Raw genomic sequence first — 18,545 nt, forward strand, 5'->3', positions numbered from 1 at the left:
TAAGGCCTCTCACAATAACCCGTTAGGAATATTAATTCCTCATCTATCTGATATAAGTATAAAATATAGTCTACCAAGACCCCTAATACAGAGTTACCCACCTTATACGGGAGCAGCTGCCAGACGAGTATAGTAAATGTATCTTATTTCTTTTACCACTGGAGGGCAGCGTGGAGTTGCAAGGAGGGGCGCCCGTAAGGACGACGTGCCAGTTAGGCGGAAGGAGAAGCGCACACACTTTTATGTGAAACGGATATATTTGGGGAGGGATTTAGGAGTCTGAGTAAGAAAATTAACCATTTAAATATGCACAGATTTAATCCTACTTTTGGAAATTAGGGATGTTGCCTAAAAGTTTGAGAATGCATAAAGTGCCACCCATGGGCTTTAATGAAGCAGCATTTGTGGGCTAAAGGGAACAGCATTCTGTATAAAGGTATTTTGGACTCAATATATATAATTGATGCCAAAAACTAATATTAAGTAAATTGAGAATGGAAAAATCTTCAGCACAAACGTACAGAATGTGATATTCTGAGAGATCTAACAGATGTTATCAAATCCCACAATGAATATATAGAAAATGTCTGTATAGAAAGAGTCAAACAAGAATATGCCAATAAAACGTTTAATTGGGAGATACAGGGGCCACAATTCAGGTCATTTAGCTGAAAGAAGAGAAGCCGGTCAGCCAGTAGAGCAGGTCAGCCGGTCAGCCGGTAGAGCAGGTCAGCCGGTAGAGCAGGTCAGCCGGTAGAGCAGGTCAGCCGGTCAGCCGGTAGAGCAGGTCAACCGGTCAGCTCTGAGATCAGCATTACTTATATCCCCTAAACGTTGTCCCCTGCATGTAATGCTGCAGAACAGCCTACACTGCATATACTGTTCATGAGATACTTAACCCTTTCTTTTCGCTCGACTCTAATCTGAATGATTTGCTAATTGGTTTGTAATTAGAGAGATATTTGTAGCAGAATCCCATGTATGTTATTTTTACCTTTTTAGATACCGTTTTGTGTAATAAAAGATATGAGATCAGAGGGGCTTCCTGTTTGCACTCGTGTTTTGGCAGAAGTGTACTGTATATGTGACCCTATAAATCTCCCTCACACCCAGGCTTGGCAGCGTGACACTAGTGCAGTGTCCTGGGTAAGAATCACTGAGCTGTTAGCAATAGATACAACGGATAGAAAAGACACTACACATAGGTTTGATTAAAGAGAGTATTTTATTGAAATAATTAATCTCTTTGCTGGGAGGGGCCTGCAGCACATTGCAGAGCGATATAGTAACACGCAGAGCAATGCATTGCAGGCCCCTCCGGCAGCAAAGGGGTGAAGACCAATGCAGGGTGTATAAAGATCTCACTGATAATTCATGCACAAAGGGCAGTTTGTTGCTGTGATCCAGAGGAAGGCGAAACATAACCCCTGCTGTGCAATGGGGGAAAAAAATTCCTTCCTGACCCCATTAAATGGCGATCGGATGGTCCCTGGATCACTGCGCAGTGAGATCAGATGGAGCAGCACAGAGCAGCGTTGTTATATACAGGGGCACACTCAGTATATAGAGATGCGGGTGATGGGGCCCTTGTGCCCCTGTGTATAACTCACCTGCTCCCCCATCCCCCTGCATATCTATCCCATTCACCCCTTTTCCTCCCGCATACCTCGCAGGGCCGGCCGGCCATTAGGCGGTCGCCTAGCGCGCAGAGCTCCTAGGGGTGCATTAATAATCATTATTATTTTTTCCTCTTATTATTTCTAATTTATTTATCTTTTTTTTTTGAAAATTATTTTTATTTTTTTTATCCAGTATTTTGGCGCCCTTTTATTTTTATTTTGCGTCGCGCTGGGGTGCGGTCGCACCCCCTGCAGCCCCGATAGCTACGCCACTGTTTATTTTATTATTTTATTTATCTTATTATTTTTTATACAACTGGGGCACAAATTTTAAGTTTCGCCTCGGGCGCATGAAACCCGTGCTCTGGCCCTGCTCCTTGTTCTCTCTCACCCTCTCACACCCAATATCCCTATCTCCCTCTAGTACCTGCCCCTCCCGCAGCCTTCCTGATCTTATCTGCCTCTCCTGCGGTCAAACCAACTTCTCAGGGCCCCTAGAATACCCCTGTATCTACGCCCTGGCTCCTCTGCTACCTGCTCCTGGCTTCTTCTCCGCCTAAAAAAGGTGAAGCAGCAGATCTGTCCGCACCTCTAGTATTCTCCTACCTGCTCCCGGGGTCTTCTCCTCCGCCTAAAAAAGGTGAAGCAGCAGATCCAGCCACACCTGTCGTATGCTCCTTGGTCATCGTACACCACGTCTGCGTCATCGGCCGCCTTGTAGCCCACCTCATTGTTCCACTTGACGCCCGCTTTGTCGTATGCCTCGTCGTCCGCCTCGTAGCCCGCCTCGTCGTCTGGTGGCACAAAGGGCACCACCTTCGTGCGTGTCCTGATCTGCAGGAGACATGAAGTGTTTGTAACCAGGGACAGTGATACTCTGTATCGCAAGAGCTCCTGTGCCACTTATACCCCATCCCCAATACCACGTTATACCGCCCTTCACAGGGCAAATACCCGTTATACCCACCTCCCCAGGCCCAGTACCAAGTTCTACAACCCTCCCAAGGCCCAGTACCCTGTTATACGCCCCTCCCCAGAAGGTCATGTTTCTATTTATCAAAAATACATTGAGTTACCTCTGGTTTTCAGGCATGTCCTGGGGGAGTTATCACAGAGACACAGAAACGTCGCTGAGTTTGGGTTAGTAACTCCCTTAACCTCTCAGCAGTTGAATTCCCCATTAGGCGCTTAGCACGTTAATAACAAGCGTTGCTATTTCTCTGCATGAAGTTGCAGGTAATTGGAAGAGTTACACAGTGACGGCTATTTCATCACTCACCTTCTTCCCCCGAAACGGTCTTTTCTGTCTTATTTCCGGCTTCACATCGGATTTCCATATCCATTCTTGGCCTCTGATCTGTATGCAAGACAATGCTTTAAGACAGGGTTGCACAACCTTTTCCCCTGCTCCCCCCTCCACCTTCCCCACCTTGTCTCCGACGTTCTGATGTAACGACGTCATGTGATATCACGTTGCTATGGCAATGCCACATCATGTGACGCCACGTTGCTGTCGCCAGAAGCCGCCGGAGACAAGGAAAGGGAACTTACAGAGGCCTTGCGCGCGATCTCCGGCATTTAATTTAAATGCTGTGGGGAAGAGCGAGGGGCCTCTGTAAGCGCCGAGCCCCTCCTCCCAAGAAAATGTCGTGCCCCTCGATTTGCGCACCCCTGCTTTAAGAGATATTCTGGGACCCTCCAACTCCTCCATCGGACCCTTCCTCATATTGACTGACCTTGCAGTGCTCTGCACTGACTTGCACTGACCTGCTATGGTGCTGTGGAAAGCGTAAATAAAAAACACAGTCTGAGGTTATTTTGAAACAGAATAACACGTGAATTTATTCAAGTCAAGTGCACAACGGAGACAGCTTCAAAACAAAAGCTCTCTAAATAATAACACGATATGCCATATATTTATACCCTAAATCCTAAAGCTCCACCCCTTTATGGGGGGGCTTGCACGTCACTAAACATTACCTCATTTTGTAATACATAACAATATTAAAGTTGATGTCATTTTGTAATACATAACAATATTGTATAACTACCTGTCAGCTAGAAACCATTCTGGGGTTAAATGGGATGTGCCTATTCTGTCGCCTAGCAATATGTTATGAGAATAAATTCTACTGCAAGAATCTAAACTTATCTCATGGGTTCTCATAACTTTTAGCCTGTTTACACTTTCAATTTGAAGCTGATTGGATGAGGAAGAGTCAATAAATTTTGCTAGGAGCGAAAAAATTCCATTCCTCTGCTTCACACATTTGTTTATACAGAAATGAAACACAGAAATTAGACTCACAAAGACAAGACAAGATGGCGGATTGAAATATTCACACAAAATGGCTTCATCCTAAATGCTGTTATGTTGTTATGCCAGACCCCCTAATATCTCATCTTTGTCAGTCCCTCCTCTGATTCTTTAAAACATTGTTTTTTTTAGAATTATTGGTATGATGTTAGTCCAGAAACACGTTGGGAGGCACAAGGGTGCTCCATCATCTCATAATGCTGCTTGAGGGTATAGGACAGTGCACGAGGGTGCCTGCCAAATGTAGTCATAGTCTCGTAGTATGGCGTTATAGCCAAATTCTTTTCCAGAGTTAGAACATTGTACTTGGCATCTTCTTTCTTCAAGGGACTGCTGTAGATTGGTTCTGCAAACAATGGCATCATGTCTGCAGAGGGGGTTGCATATTTGTGGATCATGCCTTTGACAAACGTAACACAAACATAGAAGACAACGAGTATCACAATCATACACATTCAAAAATTTCGCTCCTAGTGATCTTACCAATCCAGTCAGCCCCAAAAGGTCCCAGTCTGTGTCACCTTCCTTCCTAAGTCTTTCTTGAATTTCTCCTATCTTATCTAACTCATGTTGTACCTTGCCACTCTGATCTTGGATGAAAACACAACATTGTTCTTTAATTAGGGCATATACACCTCCTTTTGATGCTAAAATATAATCTAAAACCATTCTATTTTGTAAGGCCATAAGCCTGATCTAAACCTTTTCTTGGTTTAATGATAAAATTAAAAACTGCAAAATTAAGGCCACATCCTTCCTGTAAATTGTTATCTGACTGAACATACATTTTTACACAGGTTTCATTGGTTGGTGGAGACACTTGACCCATAAATTGATTCTTGTTCCTAGTGTGTGATACACCCTTTAAAGAGGTTCCCTTAAAAAATGGGAAAATACAGAAATTATACACATAATACTAAAAACCTTATTTTATGCAAGCAACCTTTCTTTGGATATGCAGTTGCTAGATAAAGGATATGGCATCTATCTCTATCATCATATATTTTCAGCTACTGTATTACTGAGAATTGAAGGGGTTTGGTATCTGTGGAAGCGAAATGCATGATCCTCACCCCTGCACGCATTGTATACATCATTCACTCTGAATATCAGAACAGACAATGTCTGCGATGGTCAACATGGCTGACTTATGATCCTTTCCTTGTGGCTGACACAACCCCTGGGTGACCCCCTCCTCTCGTTGGAGGTGCAACACACTTCTGGATCAAAGTTTTGCTGCATATGACACATACATAGAGAGTGATGAGTACTGCCAAAACACATACAAGAGCTTTCACAAGCCACGCTTCCAGGAAACCAATCCTCCCATCAAGGCTCAATTCTACATACACCTTAAATTTCTAACTTAAACACACTCTAAAGAATAAAAATATTGAGTCTCTGAAAAATGAAATGTTCTGATAGAAATCAGGAATATTGAGTCTCTAAAAAATAGAATGTTTTGAGACTTTGAAAAAATGAAATGTTCCTGATAAGACCAGGCCTCTGCCTGGTATCTTATTTTCCTCGTTGGTTAACGGTTAGAGTTTTGACTCGGCAAGACGTTAACTTGATGCGGCTGTGCTTTAGGTGACTTTGGTCTTTGATGGCGCTGGAACGTTTGGTGGAACTGGAACGAGCTTTACTGTACTTTGGGTCCAGGAAAAGAACTCTGCCACTTTAATTGCTATATTGGTGGTTAGTACGGGCCCTTTCATCTGGGATGAAGAGCATGCTTGTTTAGGAACTACTTGACCTTTAACTTCGTCTCGTGTAGGTGCACTTTTATCATACCTTATGCCTAGAGAGACTCAAAAAATATATTAGTGGCATACAATACTTATTAATTGTTTTATTACCAATAGATGGTCCTTAATTTGTTCCTTTGAACTACTGCTAGTCATAAGTCATCCCATAAGTGTCTCATAGGGAGATAATTTATACCTAGGAACAAATTATTGTATCAATGTGTTTACTACTGTCTTAACATCCGCATATAGACAGAGGTATCTCCTATTAATGCTCCTCATATTTAAAACTAAGCAGCTAATGTGGACTTTACTGTACTACAATCTAAGTTCCTAAGGCTTTGGGCCTCAGTCATTGTCAAACCAATTGCTTCCATAATCAACTCTATCCTGTCTACAGGCCATATCCCTAAGACCTGGAAAACTACCAGAGCTGTCCCAATCTTCAAAAGTGGGGACAAAAACACTGTCTCAAACTACAGACCAATATCTCTTCTCCCAATACACACTTGCTCTCATTCATGCCTCACTATCATCTCCTCCGATGCAAATGGTATCAACCTTTTCATAAAATACTAACTAACCTTAAAACTTGCCCCACAAATTAAACATCCCAATAGCCTGCACTCATGGCTATTATTTCACACACAGTCACTCCTACCACACCCATTGTGGCCAAGCACTGCCATCTACAGCACTTATTCCCTCACCTGCTATCTCTGTAAATTTCCCTTAAACCTTAGATTGTAAGCTCTTAAGGGCAGGGATTTCCTTTCCTATTGTCTGATTTTGCTGCACTTACTACTCTATCATAATTCCCTCTACTGTATTCTTTATGAAGTGCTGAGAACATTTTTGACGCTATATATATAAAGTCATACATTGCAATACACTACTATCCAAAGTCATGGACAAAAATGTGTTCACTCCCAATTAAACAATTACTATACTAAGACAAATGCCCCAAGCCAATTCCTGTCAGGCCTCCACCCCAAACACTCCATTGTAACTATTCTGCTAAAAATGTGAAATGCCTTGCAAATAATGTATACCCTGCTCACTTCTGTAACTGTATTTGTAAATATGTATCACCTGTCCTTTAACTCTATACCTAGAACATATCCAAAAATGAGAGGTGACTCCCAATGCACCACTTTGGCAAAACATTCTACAAATATTTTAACAATAACTACTGCTTATAATAAAATTGTACACCTATGGAAAAATAAATGGTTAAAAGTTATAAAATATATCACATATTCAGTTAATAGACAAATGATTTTGTATAAGACTTCACACTAATGTCTTGCTTTATATAATCTCTTTGCACAGTGCTGAGCACACGGTCAGCTTTATCATTTTATAGACACTCTGCATATTCATCTGACTAAAGAAAAAATATTTTCTATAAGACTTGTTTCCGGGCAAAGAGCCATTTTGTTTCTGGGCGTTTCGCCAATTGACCCTGAAAAGATAAGATAACGATACACCACGGCTTCCTCCTGAAAAATAATTATTATTGGATTGGAACTTTTGCTTAAAGTTTAAATACATGGAGCTTTATCCAGAGCCCTAAGAACTACATTTTTTATGACCTTTCAAAAATTAACCAACGGGCCTTTATATAGCTAAGGTTTATATAACTTCTTAACACACAAATAACTCCACACGCTCATGCTATTTCCCTCCACTCAGTTCTTTTTAATGCTTTCTGTTTTGAACTTTCATAGTTTCACTGACTTCATTCACTACAAATTTATGCTATCCTGTTGCAATTCTGTCCTTTCTCAAGCTACACACCTATTTCTCTCCATTAATCAACACTCACAAGTCTAACCCTCATTAACTCTTCTTTCATCTCATCTCAGGACTTTGCTGACTATTTTAAGAAAGAGGTTGAATCCATACACCAGAACATTCCCTTTTTTTTCCCTCCTATCCTACTTTGCTTCCTACTCTCTTCTTGCTTTCCTTGACTCTTTTTCCACTGTCTCAAAAGAGAATGTCACCATCACTGTAGATCTCCTTTTCTCCCTCCAATCTGCTACATTTCCATTCTCCTTCAAACATATAATAGTTATACCATGACTCAAAAATAGCAAGCTTGACCCTACCTCTCTTTCTAACTACTGAACTTGTCTTGCATTCTCCTGCTTGCTCCATTTTCTCACACCCATTCTCTCCTTAACCCTCTACAATCTGACTTCTGCACTGCTCCCTCCACGGAGACAATTCTCACTACAATAACTCATGAACTACATGCTGCCCAAGACAGAGGTCATCACACTCTGCTCCTATTACTCCCTGCAGCATTTGCCTCTGTGGACCACACTCTTCTCTTTTCTCTGTACACACTCTCTCTAGGTGACCTAATAACATCTCTTAGGTTTAAATATCACCACTATGCTGACAACACCCTCATTTACTTTTCAACCCCTGACCTTACACCTGCCATACAAACCTAAGTTTCTGAATGTCTCTCTGTTATCTCATCCTGGAAGACCCTCTTTCGCCTTAAATTTAACATGGCAAAAACAGAGTTCCTCATACTTCCTCCCAAACCTGACCCTATTATCTCCTTCCACATTACTCTTGAATCTTCCATCCAGTAGCTCAAGCACGCTGCTTAGGGGTCACTCCCAACTCCTCTCTCATATTCTCCTCTTTCATTCAAAACATTTCTATAACTGTCGCTTTTTCCTCCACAATATCACAAAGATACACCTGTTCCTCTGTTGCTCAACTATTAAAAACTCTGATTCAGACCCTCATTCTCTCCCCTCTTGATTACTGTAATCCCCTGCTATCCCAGCTTCCTGACTTTCACCTGTCTTCCCTACTATCTATCCCAAACGCTGCTGCGAGAATCACTCTACTCTTTAAACTCTGATTCTGCGTTTCCCCTCCTGAAATTCCTCTCCTGGCTTCTAATCAAGTCCTACTGTTTCTGTATGCTCTCCCTACCTACCAAGTAGATTGTAAGCTCCTCAGAGCAGTGACTTCTCTTTGCTCAACTTTTACTTTTATGTCTGGATCACTTATTCTATGACCTCTTACCTTTACCATTTGATAACTATATGATTACGACGTGCACCACTCCTGTGAAGCGCTGAGCCTATTAATGGCGTTCTATACATGAAAACATACAATACAATATATACTTCAAACAATGCTTATGAGCTTTTACCCATATTTTTAAACACAAAATATTCCATGTGTTTTTACTGGTTACACACAATACAGAACACACACAATACAGACACCCAAAGAACATAGACACAAACTTCTCTCCTACACAGCGAATCAGATTCTCATATAAATAACCTGCTTTTATTCTCTTTCTAGTTGCCATTAGAACAGAAGGAAAAAGAATATTTTCTGGTTCAAAAGACCTATTCGTGTGGCCAGTACGAACAAATCTTTTCAATTCCATTCTTTTTCTTCTGCTCTCTCTCTTAGGGCTGCTCTGCAATTACTGGCAACATGTCCTACCTTTTTACACTTATAACACTTTATGTCCCTTCCAAACAATATACACACAGTCTCTAATTTTATCCCAATTTTTGCATATAAACCTGTCATAAAAATAACCCTCAATATCTACTTCCTCAACACCACATATGCCTTAATTATCTATCGGCAAATTCACTTGCTATTTCTTTCCTATTCACTTTCTTTTTCACTTGTTATTATATTAACTTCTGTCCTGGCAATAGTAAAAATTAATACAGCGGGACCCTTCTGTCCCTCAACAGAATTCTTTTGACCCATATTAACGTAAGGTATGTTTCCCTGTGGGATTCAAAAACACACGAGACGGCGCTCCCTGAGCCTATCAATCCCACAGAAAAAGACCCCTCTTTCATTTAAACATCTGCGCAATTAGTTGATAATAGTACAAACAAAAACAGTGCCATTCACTGGCCAACTAAATATTTATATTGTCTCTTTTCGTTCTCTGTATTCATTCTTTATTATTTTCGTCTGCAGACACACAATCCTTTGAGAATTTTTGGTTTCCCATTATTCCCCTGTTACAGAAATCAAATTTAATTGACCTGTACAATACTTCTTCGGTTACAGAAATCAAATTTAATTGACCTGTACAATACTTCTTCGTTTACAGAAATCAAATTTAATTGACCTGTACAATACTTCGGCTACAGCAATCAACTGTTAATTGACCTGTACAATTTAGCGTTACAATAATCAACGCAAGCTGATTACGTACAACTCTTTTGGCATGTTATTGTTCTGAATAGTGTAAATATGCAGATAAGGACCTGTCACGAGACTGTTCCCCAATCACATTTTCTCACCATAACTATACCAAAGAAAAACTTGAATCACTTCAGCGGGTCCAACCCAGTCCTGATAAACCTTATACTTTTATAACATGGATACAGATAAGACTTTCTAACCAGATCTCCATGAAAAGGGAGACCAAAAAGCGCACCAGCACAAACGGAGCAGGAAGAAACCAGAACAAAAAAATGATTAAAAGGGCACTTTAATGTGGCAAAAGACCCATCCAATGCATTTCGAACGTCGTGAAAAAGAACGCTGCGAACTGTGCGCTTTTTGGTCTCCCTTTTCCCTGTATTGCATTGAGTAGCTGCACAGCCTGCCTGCCTGCCCTACCAGGATGTGAGTATTTGCATATTTTTCAGGGGAACCTGCCAATGAGACATATGGTGAGTGGGTTGCACCACACACCACCTGTCTTCAGGAGGATAGTACCCATTATATGACACAATAGGTACTATATCAATTGTTAGTACCCTGGTACAGTGGTCTGGCTTATTATCATTTTGAGATATACCTGCATTTGAGCGCTTCAGCTATTTTCCAGATCTCCATGAATAACTCACTTGGTATGTAAATGACAAAACAGAGCAAATATACAATCAGGGACCCGTCCTGCTCCGACAACAAAAATATTTATCACAACCCAGGACGGTCTGAAAACAATCCCTTTAAGCACAAAAACACTCACTTTCATCACCAAAACACCAAAACCTTTAACGGGACTCTTACCTTAGCCCCTAACAACTCTTAACAACTCTTACACTTTAAAATGAATACAGGAACAGAGAATAATAAATTCACGTGAAACTGCTAGGGATTCTTACTCGTCACATCAGATAAGACACCGTTCAAAAATCAGCTCCCCGCACCACTCAAAACTATTTAATCAGGCTGTTTGTCTAAAAAATGCAGGTAGCCTTACCTTGATTCATATGTGAGCTCAGGTTTGAGTGATGGAGGAGTGATTCATCCGGGTGCTCGATTCCGATGATATTGAGTACCGATTTCGGATTGCGCCATCTGTGGAAAGCGTAAATAAAAAACACAGTCTGAGGTTATTTTGAAACAGAATAACACGTGAATTTATTCAAGTCAAGTGCACAACGGAGACAGCTTCAAAACAAAAGCTCTCTAAATAATAACACGATATGCTATATATTTATACCCTAAATCCTAAAGCTCCACCCCTTTATGGGGGGGCTTGCACGTCACTAAACATTACCTCATTTTGTAATACATAACAATATTAAAGTTGATGTCATTTTGTAATACATAACAATATTGTATAACTACCTGTCAGCTAGAAACTATTCTGGGGTTAAATGGGATGTGCCTATTCTGTCGCCTAGCAATATGTTATGAGAATAAATTCTACTGCAAGAATCTAAACTTATCTCATGGGTTCTCATAACTTTTAGCCTGTTTACACTTTCAATTTGAAGCTGATTGGATGAGGAAGAGTCAATAAATTTTGCTAGGAGCGAAAAAATTCCATTCCTCTGCTTCACACATTTGTTTATACAGAAATGAAACACAGAAATTAGACTCACAAAGACAAGACAAGATGGCGGATTGAAATATTCACACAAAATGGCTTCATCCTAAATGCTGTTATGTTGTTATGCCAGTCCCCCTAATATCTCATCTTTGTCAGTGCCTCTCAAAATACCATGCTAACTCATTCTGAACATACATGTGTCCTTTCTACATGTTACTCAGCTTGTATGGGCCACAGACAGCTTTCCCGGGGTCCAGGACTAGTTTCCACCGGGGACACTCACCCATGGGTCGGCGACTTTGCGAGAACCCACCCCCCCAACCTGTTTTCTCTTGCACTGCCATAGACAACAACATTTCGGCCTGCTGGTCTTTCTCAGGTAAAGTGGCTAAACCCACTAAATCCAGCAAAGAAAGGCCAGCAGCCGAAACATTGTAGTCTGTGGCACAATAAATTATCTTTTTTTATTCAAATCCGTGTGCCCTTTCCCATCAATCATATTGTATCCATTGGACGAAATGCCGGTCTTCCCTGAGACTAAGGGGCACCGGTAAAAGTATCACTACATATTGGTTTTTTTTGGTGTGCAGCAAATCCCCATCATTTTTGCGTTCTCTTGCTCTGCCCCAATCTGACACACCACCTTGCTCTCTCACCCCCCCGTCACCCTTTCCTTCCTCAAAGGTTGTCCTTTAATCAGATCTTACCCAAATTGTCTCCATCTCCCTTGGAAATGTTCTGTCTTTAAGCTGTGCGGCTCCTCTTCATCCGAACTTACTTAGCTGACCCCTTTAGGTTTCGGCTCCGAGGGTCTAAAAAATAAGCGACTCCGAAAAGATGTGAAATATGCGCACGGGTCCTAATGGGGCACTGAGGGGGAGACTTAAATACAAGTAAATATAATCTACTGTGCTAACAAATATAATCTATTAACTATGAAATATAACTTATTAAACTAAGAAATATAATTTATTAAACTAACAAATATAACTTATTAAACTAAGAAATATAACTTATTAAACTAAGAAATATAATTTATTAAACTAAGAAATACACTGGCGACACACTTTATTCGAGCTCGGCTAGTCCCACGAATTCGGGTATACCCGGGTGTATTGAGGTTTGTGACTGTTTTCTGCCCGAGTGCATTGAGGTATTTTCCAGGCAGGGATTGAAGCATTTTATTCCCGCTGGCTGCAATACTGCACAGTATATATATATATATATACTGCATTACAATTCATGAATTTATGCCATCTGGTAGACACGCGAAGCATTTCAGCCTATTAAATCCTAATCATTATCATTTAACAGATCAGCCGCCCGTCAGCCAGGCATGAACCCAGGCTGGGAAGGCAAACGCAACGGGGCTTGTCAGAGGTGAGGAGCGGCGCATTCCAGGTATCTGCCAGGTACATACTGGGTATTTGCTCGAATAAAGTGTGTCGGTGCAGTATAACTTATTAAACTAAGAAATATAATTTATTAAACTAAGAAAAATAACTTATTAAACTTAGAAATATAATCTATTAAACTAAATAAAGATCTATTAAACTAAATAAATATCTATTCAACTAAATAAATATAATCTATTTAAAAACAATACAATAAAAAGCTGGAGAAATGATACGTCAACCAAACCACAGATGTGATGCCAATGAGCGTTGAATTCCTTGCAGATCCACCGTCAGCTGGTTGTGGCAGAAAGTGGTGACATACAGTAGAACAGAGTGGTTGAGCTGTAACCACGGCAGTCAGGTCAGAAATCAACACAATATTTTTTGAAATTTAGAATGAGAATGTTCTGTATGTCACATTCTGGGCTCAGACTCTGAGCCCTGTCACATGTTAGCAGCTTGTGATAATAGAAAGTATCCATATACTGGGATGTGATAAGAAACATGAAGGTCATTTTATACTGGGTCCCATAACCTGCTTTATATGAAGTATCATTTTACACTAATTAGTAGAGATGTTACATTTTGAAAAATAGCACTTCTGGCAACATTGTTCATTTTCTCTACAAATGATAAATGAAAAAGTTGGATAAAACGTTATATGTGTGTGTCCGCGCGCAATATATATATATATAGAGGTATCAGTACCGTGTTAGCCGAGCTTCAATAATCAAAAAATAAATAGATGATACCGTTCTGTGGCTAACGAAATGCTTTTATTTGTGCGAGCTTTCGAGATACACTGATCTCTTCTTCCGGCGATGTTACAATGAATGAAGCAAGCAAAAGGTATTCTTAAAAACAGTGTCTCTTGGAATGTTATCTGTGCTGGTCCTTCCCCCGGTGTGGATCTGTTTTATGCCTAGAGGTGTCAAAAGGTTCCTGAAAGCAAGTGATGAAAGAGTGTGTATGTGTATCAGTGTGAATGAAAATGAATGGAGAGCCCACAGTATACAGGCATACCCCAATTTACATACACCCACTTTACGTACACTCGCAAGTACGTACATTTTTTTTTAGTTACACCATACCCCTGTGTACGTACACGTGCTTCGCGAGTACAGACACCAGGGGGCGGCGTGCGTGCGTGCGCACCTCCAATACAGCAACCTCCTTCATTGTGGTCCCTAACTGAGTGGGAGTGCAGGTAAAGGGGAACGGGGCCGGATGGCAGGGGGAAGGGGGAGATCGGGCATCAATCAGCTGCTATAGCAGTGATTCCGCCCGCACTGCAGCTCCTGGCTTTTCTCCCTCCGTTCTCCTCCTCCCTCCTCCCTCCTCCCTCCTCAAAGCTCGATCTGGCCTGCTGCTGCTGCTGCTGCTGAACAGAACGGAACTTTGCATGTGAGTTACAGGCTACGGGGGAGGAGGAGGTCCTCTTCTACTGCATTCTGTGCTTGTGTCTGAGTGTGTGTGTGTGTGTGTGTGTGTGTGTGTCTGTCTGAGTGTGTGTCTGTCTGAGTGTGTGTGTGTGTATCTGAGTGTGTGTGTGTGTGTCTGTCTGACTGTTTGTCTGTCTGAGTGTGTGTGTGTGTGTCTGTCTGAGTGTGTGTGTGTGTGTGTGTGTGCGTGTGTGCGTGTGTGTGTGTGTGTGTCTGAGTGTGTGTGTGTCTGAGTGTGTGTGTGTGTCTGAGTGTGTGTGTGTCTGAGTGTGTGTCTGTGTGTGTGTGTGTGTGTCTGTCTGAGTGTGTGTGTGTGTGTGTGTGTGTGTGTGTGTGTGTCTGAGTGTGTGTGTGTGTTTGTCTGAGTGTGTCTGTCTGAGTGTGTGTGTGTGTTTGTCTGAGTGTGTCTGTCTTGAGTGTGTGTGCGTGTGTGTCTGTCTGCGTGTGTGTCTGCGTGTGTGTCTGCGTGTGTGTCTGCGTGTGCGTGACTGAGTGCGTGTGCGTGACTAAGTGCGTGTGCGTGCGTGATTGTGTGACTGAGGGAGTGCGTGAGAGATTGTGTGACTGAGGGAGTGCGTGAGAGATTGTGTGACTGAGGGAGTGCGTGAGAGATTGTGTGACTGAGGGACTGCGTGAGAGATTGTGTGACTGAGGGAGTGCGTGAGAGATTGTGTGACTGAGGGAGTGCGTGAGAGATTGTGTGACTGAGGGAGTGCGTGAGAGATTGTGTGACAGGGAGTGCGTGAGAGATTGTGTGACTGAGGGAGTGCGTGCGTGTAAGCCGAGCTGATCAAGGACCTGAGGCCGTGCGTATAGTGCCGGCGATGCCGCCCAAAAACAAACACATTGCCGCCGCCGCGTGCGCTTATAGTAAGCGCGAGAGCGGCAATGTGACGGAGCGGACTTTGGAAGCCGGGAATATTTGATTTTCAAGGGCTGTCACACCTCATGTGACAGCCCCTGAACAAATCAAATGTCCGGGAGTCTGCGATGCCGCCGCAAAGCGAAATATAACTTTCGCTAGCGGGGATGGGTGATGTCGCCGGTCGCGGGCACAATACGCATGGCCTAAGCAAGCACAGCATTGTAAAACACTGTACAGTATTGTACTGTACTGTTTTCACCAAAGTCACAAAAAATAAGTCCCAAAAATATATCAGTCAGTCAAATAAATGCACCTCACCTTCATGCCCTTTCAGTAAAAATACTGTACAGTAGAAGATATGCCCTGTCCTTCATCATTCCTACATATTTTTAAAATAATTTTCCATTCATCCATGTTGTATCTGTCAGCACATAAGAAAAATCAGCTGACATTAAAGATTTTATTTCAATAAAGCCTACTGTATTTATTTTGGTTACAAATGCATTATTTACATCAGTTATGCACATATATGATGTTTGCAAACAGTACATGCATTGTAAAGTGGAAAAAAGGGAGTGCTTCACTTTAAGTACATTTTCACTTTACATACATGCTCCGGTCCCATTGCGTATGTTAAAGCGGGGTATGCCTGTATACAGTGCTTTACAAAAGGTGTGTGTGTAGTGGGAGTGGGAGTGGATATAAATGGTGTGGGTGGGTGTGGAAATGTGAGAGTTTGTAGCACAACTAAAAGTGTGTGTGTGTGGATACTTTGTGGTCCCTATTGATGTATAGGGATGTAAAAACAGTATTTGTATGTGTAAGAGACAGCTGTGTGTGCATACATATAGCACAGTATGTTAAATTACGCCGCGGGGTCATGTGACGTCACCCTCGTCAAATGCCGCTGCAGGTCACGTGACGCCGCATCAAGGTAAGGGGGGGGCGCGAGCACCAGCAGAGGGAAGGCAGGGGGGCGAGCTGCAAAAGTTTGTGCTCCCCTGGTATAACCAATAAATAATATAGCTGATATAGCAATTTGGTTGTGGCTAGAGAGAGATTATAATGGCAGTGAGAATTAGTGGTCAGAATTAATAACAGTGCAATTACTAAAAAGTAGCTGTAATAAAATAATAATAATAAACACTATGCCTAAACACAAAGTCCAGAAACCTAGCTCTAATAGCTATGTTATAACTCAATCATAAAAGGATCCAATTCGGGCGTCCTCTGGAGCCCTGGCAGCTCTCTTCAGGGAAACAACCACCTCCTCGATAGATATCTAAACAAAAAAAAGAAGAGAAAGCGCCCGCTCCATGTGTAAATTCGGTTTAACAATTTCATTTCCTGTACAAGATAAAAATAACAAACTCACAAACATCCGTTTGGTAAAAGCATTGTGTGAGACAAGCTCGGGCTCCGTGGTAATCCGGTGGTCAATCCGCAGCTCCAGACTTTGGACGATGACCGGGAAACTCGATAGGCTGCGCCCCTCGCAGTGTGGTCCTCCAGCAATCTGTGGTATGTTGTGGTTCCACTGTAAATCCGGTGTCTCGTCTTGGTCGCGTACCAACTTCCCTTCCGGCGTCAGGACGTATAGTGTGGCAATAGCAACGAGAAGAAAGTACTGAGGTGGGGTTGGATCCCCCTCGGTTATTTCTTGTTTTATTAATAAATAATTTACTATATTTTAATCTCTGGTGCGCATTGTGTGCATTTTTCTTCTTGTCTGCACAGTGCTTCAGATGCTGCATCTGAAAAATGCCGGTGGATCGGGATGTGAGGTAGGGAAGTGACGTCTGCGCCGGAACGTTATTGCCACGCCTCCAAATATTTATTGCCACGCCCCCAATCGCACCCGCTGCATATCCTGCAAAGCCATAAAAAAGCTCAGGCTTCAGCAAGTGTATTGCAGTTCTTGCCTTCCCTCCGTCTGAAATACTATAGACGCAGCCTTATCGACGCTTACTAAATAGGCCCGTGTCTCTCTCTCTCTCTCTCTCTCTCTGTGTCTCTGTCTCTCTCTGTGTGTCTCTGTCTCTCTTTGTGTGTCTCTGTCTCTCTCTGTGTGTCTCTCTGTGTCTCTATCTCTCTCTCTGTGTCTCTGTCTCTCTCTCTGTGTCTCTGTTTCTCTCTGTGTGTCTCTGTCAAAAGAACATTTCAGTATTGCCAAAGTGTGAGTAATAGGGGGTGTGGGAAAATGATTACACGAATACTAGGGGGTACGGTATAATGGTTATACAGTACATTACTTTTGTCTCTCTCTCGCTCTCTCTCTCTCTCTGTCTGTCTCTCTCTCTCTCTGTGTGTCTCTCTCTCCCTATGTCCCTCTCTCTGTCTCTCTCTCATTCTCTGTCTCTCTCTGTGTCTCTCTCTCATTCTCTGTCTATCTCTCATTCTCTGTCTCTCTCTCATTCTCTGTCTCTCTCTCATTCTCTGTCTCTCTCTCATTCTCTGTCTCTCTCTCTCATCCCTGTATGATAGGTATGTTCCAACTCTATTTTTTGCTCTTCTTTTCCGTTTGAGAGGAGGGAGTCCCTCACCTCTTCAGCCACACACCAGGAACGCTGGATTGCTTTCAGACGCTCGGAGAGGCGGATACAGTCGTGGATTGCAGGCACTGATTTATCTGGTAAGTATCGCAAACATGCTTGAACAAGGGCCGTAGACATTTTATTTGATGGTTTAGATTATCATTGTCTGTGGTTGTTAGTTATTGGTATTAGATTATTTTGATGTTGTTACGGATCAAATACATTTTGAAGTAGTAATCCCCTCCGAACTGGGCATTCCTGGCCAATAATGCCCTGGCTGTAAGAGTTGAAGGGCCCAAGCAAAGCCCCCCACCTCTATACACACTAACACTGCAGGGGCATCAGAGTGTCTTGTTGTCATGGCAACGGGGTGTGTCACGTGATGTAATTTGTTTAATAAATTATTTTTTAAGGTGTCCCGGTTTTTCATTTTCGAAATCTGGTCACCCTATTCATCAAGCAGAAAAAGTGAAGAAACAATTGTAGTTTTGCTAATGGACGTCATTTTGGCATATCATTAGCTTTGAGGATACCCATTAATATGAAGAAAAATAACATCGATTCCCAATGTAGCCCCACTTCCCTGGGCCAATCGCAGATCGGGCCCCCTCCTCTGTACTAGGGTCTGGCTACGTGTCTGAGTGTGGTGCATACCTGCTGGCAACAGGGGGGGCTGAGTCTCCCGCGATGGTATGGGGGATGACAGGATCAGGTTTCTGGGGTGAATGCCTCCGTCTCATCAGAGCAGGATGAAATTTCTCTTCAGAAGGACTTGGAGAGACTGGAAACGTGGGCAGGTAAATGGCAAATGAGGTTT

Source organism: Ascaphus truei, unplaced genomic scaffold, assembly GCF_040206685.1.
Source record: "Ascaphus truei isolate aAscTru1 unplaced genomic scaffold, aAscTru1.hap1 HAP1_SCAFFOLD_706, whole genome shotgun sequence".
Lineage (NCBI taxonomy): Eukaryota > Metazoa > Chordata > Amphibia > Anura > Ascaphidae > Ascaphus > Ascaphus truei.